This window comes from Erythrolamprus reginae, chromosome 2 (genome assembly GCF_031021105.1).
Source record: "Erythrolamprus reginae isolate rEryReg1 chromosome 2, rEryReg1.hap1, whole genome shotgun sequence".
Classification (NCBI taxonomy): domain Eukaryota; kingdom Metazoa; phylum Chordata; class Lepidosauria; order Squamata; family Dipsadidae; genus Erythrolamprus; species Erythrolamprus reginae.
The window spans coordinates 183,715,898-183,731,899 of NC_091951.1; the positions used below are offsets into that span (position 1 = coordinate 183,715,898).

At 37.5% G+C, this 16,002-nt stretch overlaps 1 protein-coding gene across 1 annotated transcript in view; it reads left to right on the top strand.

The window, feature by feature from the left end:
• The first annotated feature begins 8,336 nt into the window (after nt 1–8,336).
• CSRNP2 (cysteine and serine rich nuclear protein 2) overlaps nt 8,337–16,002 on the top strand; it is a 45,063-nt gene continuing 37,397 nt past the window's right edge. The window contains exon 1 of the mRNA XM_070740717.1: nt 8,337–8,588. The gene's annotated coding sequence lies outside the window, so the exon portion shown is untranslated. The remainder of the gene's footprint in view (nt 8,589–16,002) is intronic.

The window sequence follows — 16,002 nt, forward strand, 5'->3', positions numbered from 1 at the left end:
CAAAATTTTATCTAAGTGGCCTATTAGGGGAATACAGTGATCTCTCGATTATCGCGAGGGTTACGTTCCAAGACCTCTCGCGATAATCGATTTTTCGCGATATAGTGGAAACACCATCTGCGCATGCGCGCCCTTTTTCCCCATGGCCGCGCATGCGCAGATGGTGGAGCCGGTGGCTGGGGAGGTGGATTCGCCGCCCCCACCAGCCCTTCCTGCTCTGGGTCAGAGCCGCGGAAACCTTCGGCTCGCCGAGGCTGTGTCTGACCCCCTTGAAGCAAGGCTCCAAGCTCACCTGCCGCCGCCTCCGCCGCCTCAGCCACCCCCTCTGCTTCTCCTCGGCGGCGGCCAAGCGGCAGGTTTACAGTAATGGGAGACCAAAGGCGAAAAAAGAAAAGAAAAAAAAATCCCCCAAAGAGAGGGACAAGAGGCAGGCACAAAGCGAGGGCACAAGGGGAGCTGCCCGGCAGAGGTTGCTTTTTTTCTTCTCGTGGGCAAGTGGAGGGGGGGAGAGAGAAGGAAAGAGAGAGAGAGAACCGTGGACGTATTTTTAATTTATTATTTTTTGAAAAATCGCGGTATAGCGTTTCGCGAAGATTGAGATCGCGAAAATCGAGGGACCACTGTATAGTGAAATTGTGTATGAGAATGAGAGACCCCCACATAGTGTATAAGTGCTGGCAAACCATGTACAGTGTTCCCTCGATTTTCGTGGGGGATGCGTTCCGAGACCGCCCGTGAAAGTCAAATTTCCGCAAAGTAGAGATGCGGAAGTAAATACTGTACACCATTTTTGGCTATGGACAGTATCACAAGCTATCCCTTAATACTTTAAACCCCTAAATTACCATTTCCCATTTCCTTAACAATCATTTATTACTGATACTCACCGCTGAATAAGACACTTAGTGATCCTGATATTTATAAACATAATTATTTATTAACAATAATTATTATTTTGTTATTTATTTGCAAAAATTATTAGTTTGGCGATGACGTATGATATCATTCGGGAGGAAAAACCGTGGTATAAAAAAAACCCCGTGAAGTATTTTTTAATTAATATTTTTTGAAAAACCGTGGTATAGGCTATTCGCGAAGTTCGAACCCGTGAACATCGAGGAAACACTGTATTTTAGTCCTCATTTAGACACTGAAATGGGCTGCCTCACCAACCAATTCTCTCTCAGTCTTGGATTGGAAAATCAAAAAATATCTCTCAACCTGCACTGGTCCAGTATGATGAACTATACTCCATAGCCTGAAGTGAACATATTTCAGCCTTTCATCCTGCAGTGAACTACTTCATGCTAAATACACATACACACACAGGAGGGTATGGAGGAGTGTGTTGTACTTTTATTGTTTTCTCTAACCAATATACATACTGAGACAAATGTGGCATCCCTGTTTTACACTTTATTTCATTATACTTTTAGTTTCTGGTGTGCAAGAACATATTCACTTCTAATGTGCTTCCATGGTGAAGTATTATATTGTACCCATACCAGCTGAATATCTATGCTCCCTACAAAACTATGTGATCAGGCTTGATAAATCAACGCAGCTTGAAAATTAATGAGTAGTTACAATTGCTCTATCTCCCCTTCTATCCCTCAGGCTTTCTAGTCCCTTCTCTCCCTTAGGCTTGCCCTACAGAAGCCTCTCCTATGCTATCCGATCCTCTTCAGTTATGTTCAAATTGGAAAGGGGAGTAGAACGTCAACTAATTAGCATCAGAGCGTGTTAATAATAATAATAATAATAATAATAATAATAATAATAATAATAATGTATAAGAAATACTAATGATTTGGTGGTCATTTAAAAAAAATCCTATAGTGAACACCTAGAAGCCAACAGGAACATATGTGTCAAATTTCAAGTTTATAGGCTTTACAGTTCTGGAGATTTTATAATCATGGTGTTGAGTGGTTTTTGCATTTATTTATTTATTTATTTATTTATTTATTTATTTATTTCTTAGATTTGTATGCCGCCCCTCTCCATAGACTTGGGGTGGCTAACAACAGTAATAAACAGCATGTAACAAATCTAATGTTTAAAATAATTTAAAAACCCTTATTAAAACCAAACATACACACAAACATACCATGCATAAATTGTATAGGCCTAGGGGGAAAAGGGTAGTTCAGTTCCCCCAAGCCTGACGACAGAGGTGGGTTTTGAGGAGCTTACGAAAGGCAAGGAGGGTGGGGGCAATTCTGATCTCCAGGGGGAGCTGGTTCCAGAGGGTCGGGGCCGCCACAGAGAAGGCTTTTCCCCTGGGTCCCGCCAGACGACATTGTTTAGTTGACGGGACCCAAAGAAGACCAAGTCTGTGGGACCTAACTGGTCGCTGGGATTCGTGCGGCAGAAGGCGGACCCGGATGTATTCTGGTCCAATGCCATGAAGGGCTTTATAGGTCATAACCATATACAGAGGGACTGTTCATTATGTGAGGAATAAATACAGGCAATCATTCCCAGAACCCTTAAACTCCAAACACTTTTCTTTTTTAAAAAAGTGGATAAAGGACGAGGAATTCCATTTTCCTTTTTTGTTGCTGTTTTGTCTGACACTTGGTAAATAAATAACCCAGCTTGCCTGCCTGGTGGCAACCCAGCTGCTTGTTAATACCTTTCAGAGTCACTGCTTTGCTGATCTATCAGATTTTTTGGAAGTTACATTAACATGGGTGGAACATTAACTGTCAAGTACAAAGCACATGTGAAGTCAAAAATTCCTTTCTTCAGAACATTTTTCCTCATGTTTTCATTTACTTCAAAGTAAATCAGAGCAATTGGTCATAGTTTTCTTTCACTTTTTGAATATGGTCTGAACAGTATTTTCTTGACAGGCAAAGAAACTCTCCTTTGATCTGGGACTGTAGGGAAGGAAGGTGGAGAGGAGTTGTTTTCTTTGGGACATTAGTAAACTGCTCTACAGAATAGTTACCTAGTAGCAGAATAAATAAACTTCTCTTCATGGTTTTAAAATGGGGGTATGAGAACCTGGATTCCTCTTGAGAACCCCAGCCCAGAGAATTAAGATTGCATCATGAATCTTCAATGACCAAATGGCAATTTTCTGCAACTCAATTTTGGAGCAGTTTTTAAGAGTAGAGATAGAAATATAAGCATTATTGAGGCAAACTACTTCCCAAATCCAAAATAAATGGAAAAATGGGCTGAAAGGATTTGGTCTTCCACCACCTGAAACTTTATTTAAAAATTGGGTTTTCCAGAAAGTAGGATTGTAGCTACTGAGTCACCAGATGTTGCTCTGGTAACTAAGGCAATGAAAGAATTATATACCAGCTTAGCATTTCTAAATTTTTGTTACAATTTAATACATTTCAGAATTAAGTGTCTTTGACTTCTATAGGCACTACATTCTCACTCCAAAGTACACTTTGGATTCAAAATTCAAGAACTGCACATTTGCACCGATACTTAGTTTTTTACTGGTTCATTTCATTTTTATCCCTAGAGTACTCTTAAGATTTCTTTAATATTGCTTTTTGTCTACAAGCTTAATTAAGCTGTTTAGAAATTACAGGGAAGGTAACTCCCAAATATTTAAACTACTACCGTATTTCTCTGAAAATAAGACCCTATTTTATATTATTTTGCATCCTGAAATAAGCTCTTGGCTTTATTGCCATGCATTCAAAAGCCCAATTGGGCTTATTACTAGGGAATGTCTTATTTTGGGGGAAACTGGGTATGTTTTCTGAAGGATAAAGCTTTTGTGTGCAATGATTAGAAACACAGCTTACCTAAACCATTGGAAAAAGTCAAAACCCATTGAGTATAGTGATGAAAATAAAAGCGAGGAAAAGCAAGAGAAGCAAACATGTTATGATAAACATTCTGTATTTCAGTTTCAAAACATACAACTGATCTTAAGTACCTTTATATAACTGAATGCTTCGTTTTGGATGCATAATGGTTTTAGCAAGGCAAACACAATTCTAGCAATTTTAGCAGAAACTTATTTTTTCATGATTGGTTTTAAAAAAAATATTTTTAACATGGAAGACATTTTGTTCTGGAGAGTCCTTGAGGTAGAAATATAGATCAGCTGTTACAAAATTAAAAGCAAGAGATATAAAGGCCAGCAGTAGTAATCTCTAACATGAAAATAACACCTGCAGCATTTGTGGAAACACAGCCGCTTAACTGTAGTAAATAACTATGCCCAAAATGTGTTTATCACCCTGAAAACATTCTGAATTAAATATATAGATGAGACCAGCAGGAGCTCTGCCTATTAGGAGACAATGTCTGTATAGTCATTACACTATATTTGTGTTCCATAACAGAGCAATTGTGGGAGGTTATAGAAAGCATCTGTACACCTTAAAATCTTAGCAATATCACAGGATGTCACTGCCAGGGATAGTTGAGCCATACATGCATTACTTTATAGTGCAGAGGCAGGCCTAATATATTTTGCTGAAGTGCCAAAAAGATGCTATAATTTTTTTATTGTAAAATACTACTGGCAAAAAGGTACTGATTTGCTTACTAGACGAGTTTCAGTCAAAAATATGAGGTCTGTGTCAAATGTCCATGTGCATCCTTGCGCGACCAGTGCAATTTTGTTTCTGCACCTGTGGAGGTAGCAAAATTGCACACAGAGCTGTAGGTGCGCCCATGTTTTGGCATGCGCGAAAGCAAAAAACAATCACCAAAACACGGGCGCACCTGCAGCTCCATGCGCAATTTTTCTACCTCCACAGGTGCAGAAGCAAAATCACACTGGCCCCCCAATTTAGCGTTCCAGCTTAAAGCCCATCGCTGGCAATTAGTTAAATAATATAAAGTGGTCTTTCCCATGGCCATGCTTATTTGGAGTGAATAGAGTTGTATTCTGGCATCTGTGGAAAGAGTAGATTGGGGGAAGATGGTATACAGTAATTGGTAATTGAGAATCTATTAATGGTGCTACCTAGAGTTTGATCCTAGCTTTTAGTCAAAATCTGATTATGTTTAAACATTAAGCACCTCAAATTTAGACTCTTTGTAATTGTAAGATGCATACTGCTGCTGCTAAACTTTCTGACAATCATCTGAAAGTTAATTTCAGACTATTTTTTCCCAGAGAGTTTTTTAATGTATCCATAACTGAACTGTTGGGCTGAATCAAATTAATTTACATAGTAGAAGTTACAAACATTATGCTGAGAATATTGACAACAATAAGTAGTGATACAAACCAAATTCTTCTGTAGAGGATTTGCTTTGGTTCACTTTTTAAAAAAACTAACAGACACTTTTGCGTGTTTGGAATACTTATATTCCTCCATAATGGTGATTATGATACATAAACCAAGTCTGAGTTTTCCTATTTGTTAATTTATGGTTATGCTCTTGGTTTCATTATTTTTGTAATTTTCAAATAATTTTAGCCTTTCAAAAGAGCTTGAAGTCTTGGCTATGCCAAGTCTTGGTGGTTAATGGACTGAGATAAGATCTCACCACCTTTCCATGTGCATCTCCCTTCCTTTCTTGCCATCTTTGTTAATTTTTAAATCAATTTTAGTGTTAATATTTGTTTTAATGTTTTATCCTGTTGCTTTTATTGGTTGTATCCCATCTAGAGTTGCCTCTAGGTGAAACGGGTGGCATATAAATTTAATAAGATAAATATAAAAGGGACATTTTAAAAACAGAAAAGAAAACAAACTGTGGCTTACTTTGTCATCTACCCTAAGCTATTGGTAAGCCATTGACATATCATGAATATGATTTAATATCTTATGTCACGTTTAAGTACATGTGCACTTATTATTGGATGGCATTAATTTTACCCTAAAGTCTGGTAATGTACAAAAGAGTTGGTTACGAAATAAAAGCAATTTGTGACTCAGATTATTAAATCCAAAACCGATCTTTTCTACCACATGGAAATAGATTGGTATTTCTCATTCAAGTATCTATTCTATGAGGTAGGGCTGAATTTTGTACTTGTTCAATTTGCCAATAGGCATGTTTCTCCAAATGTACGGTATTTTCCTTTCATGCCACTCCATCCAGTGGTGAGCAAAAGTGTTGCAGTATTTAAAATCTAGGCACTGACTGCATACAATGAAAATGCAGTATTCATTAATGTTGAGACTAAGTTGAAGGGAGTGGAAGGAACCAATCAAAATTGAAAAATGGAACTACAGGGTAATACAAATGTTCTTTCTTCTATCCTGGAATCCAAGGAAATAACTTTATGGTATACTTTCACTTAGAAGTTAAAAGAATCCATATTTATAATTTCAACAAGAGGAATGTATTTTCAGTGTGAATGCCTATTCAGTATTTTAAAAAAACAAACATGTAATGGGACTTGAGTGTCAGTGATTGGATTCACATGGTCTGCTAAGCCATCATAATGCAGTTTTTGGCCTTGGCTTCTTAACAATAAATCCATCTATGATTTATGGGCTAGTGTTTTCTGTAGAATCAGGCTAAGAATGTAATCAGTGCTCAAGAAAACAAAATTTGGTTAATTGTAAAGTGTAAATCCAAACTGTACTTAAATGACTGTAATTTTTGTCATCACCCAAGTTACATGGTCTTGTTGCAATGGATGGCTTGAAAATGACTAAATGACAGACTTCATGGTTCAATATAGCCTTCTGGTTTTTTGATTAATTGGGGGGGGGACATCTTGGAGGTCTAGAAATTTGCATATTTTATAAAGAGTCAGTACATTTTTATAGGTTGTTTTATTTTCACAATGGCAGTTTTTGATTTTATTTTTTAAACAGTACAATCAGTGTGCCTGAGATGATTAAATTATATGTTATCTCCTCTAGTTTTATAACAAAACCAATCTCTCTTTCTGTGCCTCTCTCATACAATTTTTTTGTAGGCTTATGCATATGGTGTCTACATTTTCCACTCAGATTCTTCTCTCATTGTGTCAAGTCTGATACAGTACTTCTAATCAGTTGTAACATACTGACTGAATCTATTATAACTGAACACCAGAATCAAGTTAACTAAACTTGTTTTTAAATTAAGACTACAATTACAGCCACATATAATTAGCCTAGTGGAGTTATTAAATCCTGAAACAGTCCTGCAGTTGTTTACTTGGTATAATGATTCTCTCAGATATCAGATATCACATTTTTATTTTCTGTTTTTGTTAATCCAAAAAAGAAACTGGCCCACAAGTTCTGCAGATGTGTCACGATTGCAGAGTGTGATAAAATATACTGCTCAAAAAAAAATAAAGGGAACATTCAAATAATACATCCTATATCTGAATGAATGAAATATTCCGTCAACTAAACAATATCGTCTGGCAGGACCTAGGGGAAGAGCCTTCTCTGTGGCAGCCCCGACCCTCTGGAACCAGCTCCCCCCCCAGATTATGATTGCCCCCACCCTCCTTGTCTTTCGCAAGCTTCTTAAAACCCACCTCTGCCCTCAGGCATGGGGGAATTGAGACATCTCCCCCTGGCCAATATAATTTATGCATGGAATGTTTGTGTGTGCGTCTTGTTTTTTAAATAAGGGATTTTTAGAGACTTTTTAATATTAGATTTGTGATACATCGTTTTTTATTATTGTTGTGAGCCGCCCCGAGTCTGCGGAGAGGGATGGCATACAAATGTAATAAATAAATAAAATAAATATTCTCATTGAATACTTTGTTCTGTATAAAGTTGAATGTGCACAACAGCATGTGAAATTGAATGTCAAACAATGCTACTTCCCAAGTGGACAGTTTGATTTCACAGAAGTTTCATTTACTTGGAGTTATATTGTGTTGTATTAAGTGTTCCCTTTATTTTTTTTGAGCAGTGTAGTACTCTCCGCACCCACAAACCGCCTAAACTCAAGCAGGAAAAAGTGCTCCTCCGCTATCTGGAATACAAGATTGTCTTGCTTTTAAAATTAGACTCGCTCGGAATAAAATGGCAATTTGAACTTACAGGTTGGTAACCTCTCCGGATTTTTTTTTTAAAAAAAAATCACTTTTATTTATTTATCTTTAAGGAATACTTTTAGCGAAAACAGCCAGGTTGCATTCTGGCACCTAATTTTAGCAAGCACTGGAAGAAGCCGACGGGCTCCATTTCCCAGAGTTCCAAGCGTTACGTGGTTCTCTTCATCCTCACCTCAGATGCGGCCGTTACCTGGACAAACTGTCACCACCACCACTCCTAGCCCCCCCCTCCGCAACGTTCTATTGCGCAAGCGCCGCCTTTCTGAGGGCGACTACGTTTCCCATACCACCGCGCGAGTGCGGCGCGCGGCGTACGGGAGGGAGGCGCAGCGCGCCGCGTCACGTGCCCCCTCCCTATAAAAAGCCGACGCTGCGCCGGCAGTCCTATTGTTATCACCGACGAAGTTGGTGGCTGGTGGTCTGCCCGGTCTGGGCCGCCGCCGCCGCCTCTTGCCAGAGCCGCCCGCTGCCGCCCTTTGCTTGCCTCTTTCCCACTCCCTCCCCTCCGAAGGCACGGAGCTGCTACTTCCGCACCATCCCCTTTTGAGGGGATCTCGGGCTTTGCCCTGCAGCCCCGGCCTGTGTAGAGGGAAGGGAGGAGGGACCGGCGGGCGGGAGGAACCCCTACCCGGTGAGTGGCTGGATTCAGCTGTGTTGGCCGGCTAGCGTGAATAATAGGAGGAGGAGGGCGTGCCTTGCGAAGGGGCCAGGCTATACGGGCTCTATTGGCGGTTGTGGGAGGGCAGGAGACCCTCGCCTCCCGGGGTGGGTTCCCTCGGCGGGGCTGATTCTCGCTGGCCCCCCCCTCCCCGGAGTGGCCCTTCTTTCGGAAGGCTGGGGGCGATGCTTCCCCGGAAGGCGAGCGGAGAAGCGGCGCTCCTCGTTCAGGCAAAGGATAAGGTTTTGAGGAGGGTGGGGGCGAGGGGAGGGAAAACGTGCCTCACCCTTTTACGTTGCAGGATGGAAGGAGACGAACTTCCCTTTGGCGTTGGCATTTGAATCCCCGGGCCAGGTCTTGTTTTTTTGTCGCAGCCGATCCCCGGGATCGAACCCACGGTGTGTCCCTTTAAGGATGATTTGGGAGCTGGTTGCCTTCCTCTCTTGAGTGCTGGTCGGAGGGGCTTCCGTGTGTGTGGGCTTTGGGGCCGCCTGTCAACTGGAGTTCAAGATTTGCCTAAATTGGGAGATTGCAGTTAACCTCAATTGGAATTCCTTCCTTCCCTCCCTCCCTCCCTCCCTTGATGCTTAAAGTGTGTAGCTAGCTACCTGAAGGCGAGGTCAGTAATTATCTCTTGCTGCGATTATTAAAATCGAGGGCTTGGTTGGGGGAGAGAGGAGAGGGATATTTTTTCAAAGTGTCACTCACTGGCACCTTGTGCAAATAATTTAGATACGAAACTGAAGGGGGGATTCATTATCTGAGGCTGCATCAAGTATCCCTACAAAAACCTATGGATAAGTCTAGCTAGTTGTTCGACTTTGTGGGAATTGTTGATGTTCCCATTAGGTTTTTATAGATACTTTTGCAAAAGCAGAGGTCTCCCCCACCGCAAACTATATTGCCAGGTTTCATTCTTTATGGTGAAATCGTGAAACACCAGTTTTACTAAAACAGATATGGGTGACATTTGTGGGACATTGCCCACTCTACTGTTTGGATTTTAGCATGGATCTAATTAAATCAAATTTATTACTACAGTCATAGACCAAAACAAATAAAAACACTCAGTAAATGCACAACCAAAAGTTGAAGGATAAAATGATAAATAACAGATAAAATCCATGATAAAATCCACATTATTATTATTTATTAGATTTGTATGCCGCTCCCTCTCCGAAGACTCCAAAGTCAATACTACTAAAATTATAATCCATAAACTGTGAGGTCTATAGTCAGTTTGCTACTATTAGGGAAAGGAATAAACAAGGTTGCCACATTTGTCCTATAAATTAGCTGGCAGGGGAGACACTACGATGTACTCAAAGTTATGTTTACTACATCAGGGATCATCTTGTATGACAAGAATCCTGAAAAATAGGCAGAAAGTGATGCATTGGGATAAGAGCGGGCTCTGATATTTTAAGATAAGGATAGCTTATTTTAAATTGACTTTGGTCTTGAGGTTGTGTTTAAAGGAGTATTAACAAAAATATAAATGCTATTAAAAGCTTAATTTTCTGGAAGATTCTAGAAAATCTTTTACTAGTACTTATGGCTAGGCCTTGGAATTAGAGGGCACATACGGTATATTATAAGGTGATGAATGTTTTGTCTTACTGATTTATTAATGCTAAAGAATTTCTCTTCATTCTGAAAAGATTTAAATGAAATATAAAAACCAACTTGAAAAAGGATAATTTAAATAGTAATTATGTTTTGTTAAAACAGGGATTTTTCATATGAAATTGTTAGTGTATTGTAAGAGACATTTTGTGATGGATGTGACATAGACTTGGAAATAGGTTATTTATATATAGTTTCAGAGATTTTCCAAACCAAAGATGGTGAGAACAAAAAATCAAAGATACAAACCATAACTTCATTAAAATATTCATATATAAACCAAATTATGAATGCAGATGCTTATTTAGATACCCAATTTTGCCATAGTGTACCTCCAAACTTTATACCTCTTGCAGCAAAGGTTTGATTATTTCCGCATTATGTTACATTTGATAATTTTCAGGAAGTGCAAAATTTTCTTCTGAAGCATTGAAAGTCTAGGAGAATTATTAATGATTTCCATTTTTATAAGCTAGGAGGAAGAGGAGAATTAGGACTTTGCAAGGTTTAAAATTCAAAGAGAAAAATATGTTTTGGGAGTACACAGGAGCCCTGCTACCAAATCAAATGCCTCTTTCTGCTGCGGTTGTGGAAAGCAGCCATGTGATCCTAGGAAAGACTTTGATTCCATCCCACCTCTACATGCCTAATAATTTTTTTTTAAAAAAATAGAAGTTTAAAATCCTGTACCTAGGAGTCAGTCAGTTCAGGATTTCAGGAGACTGGAAGATCTGATAATTTTTCAAACAGTTAAAATGTGCAAATCATCCAGAATTTATAATAAGAGCCAGGATGTTCATATTGTGGAAACAGGAATAATATCACTGTTAGAATATGTAAGGAAGTTGAAGGAATGGTGGTAAGAGAGTTGAAAAGATTTAAAGTAAGTTAATACTTTATTCATGCTTATAACAGTTGTATATGGACAACTGTGGGAAAGATTCTTATTTTTGCATAAAGGAGGTTGCTGGACTAGTTTCCCTTGATAATCAACTTTTTAAATGATTTCATTACTTGAAAATTATTTAACCCAGCTCAAAATTTTGTTTCAAAATTCAGCAGTCAAACCTTAGAAGGAAAAAATATAGCATATAAAGATTTGTATTGTGCTTTTTAGGTAATTTGATGTATACTCATAATTTAAACAATGGTATTATGTAGGGTTATATTTATTTTTATAAATTTGTCTTATGTATAACAATAAGGGTTAAATTGTTTATTAAATTGTCCCAGATAAGTAACAAAGCAATTTCTTTTGCAATTTGTCCAGCGGTATAATCTATATTGATCAGTAGCTGTGATATCATAATAGTAGCTATTTTAGAATGCTATCTTTCAAGATATTACTAATGTAGGGAGTATCTGTATTATGGTCAGATGTGTATGATAGAAAAAAGTTAAATTTCTTTTATTATCAAAATAAATTATTCATTCATAAGATACATTTTTACAATAAAAACAAAAGCATAGAACAGACCTAAAGTTGTAAATTTAAGCCTTGTTTTTCTTTCACTTACTATTAGGTGGAGGCTATACATATTTTTTTTTAAAGTCAACAAATATTGGACCTGTTTAAAATATGTACATAAAATTATATAAACTTGTTTTTTTTCCTAACCATGGTACCATAGTTTTCGTGGTTGTCTTTCCCCACTTTATTTTCATGATCATTGTGGAAATTCGTTAAGGCCCATGGTCACCCTGTAAATCAGTATCTATGTTCCAGCCACCCAAAGCTTAGTTGAATCCCTTTCTTAGATAGCCCTTGCTTAAATTACTAACAAGAACATTGAAGTTTGTCCTTTGATTTCATTGATGGACTCAGCAAACTGTGTGTGTGTGTATAGCTGACCACACCTACAATATGATGACACAAGAATCCAGTGATTGACATCTTTCCCTTTTACCTGAGGAGTAATCTGTTGTAATCTAAATGAATAAATTTGGTTAAAATGAAAATGTAGCAAATTTAATAAAGGAGACTGGTACTGCTATTCATACATTGTTTCTAGAGACTGATTCTCAGGAGATTGGTACCTGACAAGAAGGGAAGTACATCTGGTTTAGAAGGGAAAACGCCCCTGAGTATAAACCTTTGTGTCTGCTTAGTGAGGAATAGCTAGGAAATAAATATAATCCATCAAGAAAATCACAAGGTTAAAGGTGTATGGCATAGAAAATTCAAGGTGAGACTTCATATGTATTTATTTGTATATGCTAGAAATCTGTAAGCCACAAAAGAACAGTTTGAGTGTTGATGCATAATAGAGTACAATTATCTCTGGCTATAAATACATTCAGGAAGGATATACTGGGAACAGAGTTGCCTTGTGTGTCGAACTAATGGAATTCCATAAAATTTAGAAGGCATAAATGAGACAGACTTTTCTATCGAACAACAGAGGATTCCCTATCTGTGTAAAAGCAAGTTAATAGGAGTATATCATTCTTATCCTCTTGAACCAAGAAACTAAAATTGAACTGTAGAATGAAAAATGAAAAGAGGGCATATGGAAAAAAAACTGATTTAACAGACTAATTTATTTTGGTGGATGCAGCAGATCAGAGACAGATCCTGGAATAATGGATGTCAGTTGCATCTAAAGTAATCTTGATGAGGCAATTAACACAACATCTGTGATGATTTATGTGATATTCTTACTTACATCCTTACACACAAGTGATATAAATTGCCACAACAATATGCTTTCATATTTAAGAAATAACTTTAACTGCAACTAGCACCTCCCTCAAATGGTCTGTAAAAATAAAGTTTCATTACAGTAGTAATACTGGTAGGAGACATCAGTTATCTTCACTTTGACTTGAAAATCTTGTTCTAGAAATTCAATTCAATTTATTAGACTTGTATGCCACCCTTCTCCGAGGACCCGGACCGGCTCACAGCTTGTAATACGAGTCTACGGAGAGGGGTGGCATACAAATCAAATAAATAAATAAATACGAACAATATGTACAGTATATGTAAATGAGGAAATCTAATTTCTAGAAACCCTAAATAATTACTTCTTGGAGTAGCTAGACAAGGGAGCTATCTATGATACTGGACTTAACATTAAATAGCATCCCCAATTTTTTAATTCGGCTAGTTACAAAGTAATTATTTTGCCAAAACCTTTGGTGTGAATATAAATGGATAGTTGCTGGGATAGGGTACACAGTCATGCTTTGTTTTTGAAAAATAAAGATGGGGCTAGTTGAATAGGGTAATAAAGAGAGCCAATGTCCCCACAATATTTGAAGATAGAAAGCTATAATGGAGAGTGTCAGGTAAAATGTATACCGGTAACTTAGATCAGTGGTTCTCAGCCTTTTCTTCACCATGGTACACACACACACACCCTTTTAAATATCTTTTGTGGCTATGGACCACAAAGATTTAACTCAAAATTTAAAGTATGACATTTCTTCAAGCCTTTGCAGGACCCCCTGTGATGACATCATGGACCCCCAGGTTGAAAATCACTGCCTTAGGTCACTGGTATCTAAGTAGATCAGCATCTATGGGAGTCCAGAAGGGAATCAGTCTGGTTAACCTGCAGGATCAAAGATGCAAATCTTATCCAAGTGAGGAGAATAATCAAAGAAGCAGTGAAGGAAAAATAATGATGCTGTGGAGGGCATGGCGAAATATATTAAGGTGACCTTAATGATCTTAGGATAGTGGGAGCTTTAAGGTGTGCTGATGGAGAATATGAAAATCTAGAAATGGAACTAATTTTGAGACTAGGACAGGCTCTCATTTTGGAATATTGCTTTAAGAGAAAGATAAGTAGTGTTTGATTAACGACGTGGACTAGAATGTCTGTCACTAAGTGACTTGATTGTAAAGTGCAACATCACATGACCTGTTGCTTAGTGACAATATTTCCCTGTTGCTGTTATTAAGTTATTACTACTGTTATTAAGTGAGAACTGCCTGTAAAAGGTAATGTTGTAAGATAACCTGACCAAATATAAGTAACCTTTGTATACAGATGATACCACAGAGAGGGGCGGCATACAAATCTAATAAATAATAATAATAATAATAATAATAATAATAATAATAATACTCAAGAGTTCTTATGTTCAACATGAAAAATATATATTTTTAATACCTGCCTCTATACAGAACACTAGAAAAAAGCCAATATGACTACAATCTTTTAAAAATGACCGAGAGTCTAGTAAGCTATTGATCAGATCTTCCTCTATTAAAAGAGAGCATAGCTTTTTAAAATGTAAGGCACTCTAACCTTGTAGACAATTTTGATAGTATGGGCAAAGCTTGTGGACAAGAATGATCCAATAAATACTACCTAATTGGATTTTCAAAAAACACTATAACAGAAGTCATTCGCCAAATGTTCTTGAGCAAATTCATCTGCCATCGACTAAGAGGACAGATAATAAAAACCAGGAATTGGAAAACAAGAATAAATAGGCAATTCTCACACTGATAGTGTGCAAAATGGAGTCCTCTGGATACCAGAGCAGTGTTTTGCTTGTATATCCATGAGCAATGTGATAGACACAAGTACAGATTATACCAAATTATTCAGGATAGTAAAATTAAGGATTGTGCAAATCTCTAAAAGATTATCTTCAAATAGGATACACGGGTTTCAGAATGGTAAATGCAGTTGAATATAAAAGTCAAGTGATCAATCTTGGTATAAATTAAATAAATATATTGGCATACCAAGATTGATATATATCAATTGTATATATCAAATATATGTGTGTGTATTATATATCAGGCATCACCCATGCATTAAATGAGATTTCAGCTGCCTGTGACTGATCAGAAATTCTGTTGGGCTATTCAGTGAAAACATTGGCCATTGCTTAGCTTTTATATAGAATCCCAATTCTTTCGTTGCATTTCTTGGCTATTTGTTGGCTCAGTTAACTTTGATAATTTGACCAGACAACACTTTTTCCTTTGATTGTACTCTTTCTTGCCAATACGGTCCATAAATGTATTTTGTATTTCCTGTTTGTATAAAAATTCTAATATAAAACTAAAGTGATTACAAGATTTTCTAATGCTAATTTACAAAACAAGTGTGTTATTTGTGGAGAGGTATAATAGATCTCTTCTTGTAAAATATTGGCTAGTACTTATTTGATAGTACAGTACATCAGTTTTGCTGTTGTACCAAGCTATTTCAATCCTGGTGGCCTCACTCAAACTCACTCAAACCATTGTAGTACACATTGTTTTGGAATATGCCCTGTGTTGTATGCTAGATGTAACAGATGTGAACCTTTTAAAAACAAGATCAGGCTTGGATCATTTGCATCCATCTGATGTTTAAGTCTTCTAATGATGTCATCTTATTCAAGGACAGTTTGCTTCTCTGCAGTGAAGGTGCCATGTCATTCCATATGCATCATTTCTGCTCACAAGTATGTAATAACTTAATAAAATTAGGTAATCCACAATTCTAAAAGAAAAGATCACAGAACCATGGCAAAAGTCTGTGGCCTGTTCTCCTCCAAATTAGTTTTTCTTGGATCCTAACAAGAGTCCTTTAAAAAGTCCCCTATTTCCAGGTTTAAGATGACTTTTACTAATAAATGGTTCTCTATTTTTTGCCTAAGTTAAATTATTTTCTTCAATAATTCTGTAACCTGATTATTTTGCTACAGTGGATATAAACTGGAGTTATGTCTAGGGAATTTCTTATCTTTATTTGGAACAATGTTATATCTAGCTGCCTTCCCTTCCCTTCAGTGATAAGAAGAATATAAA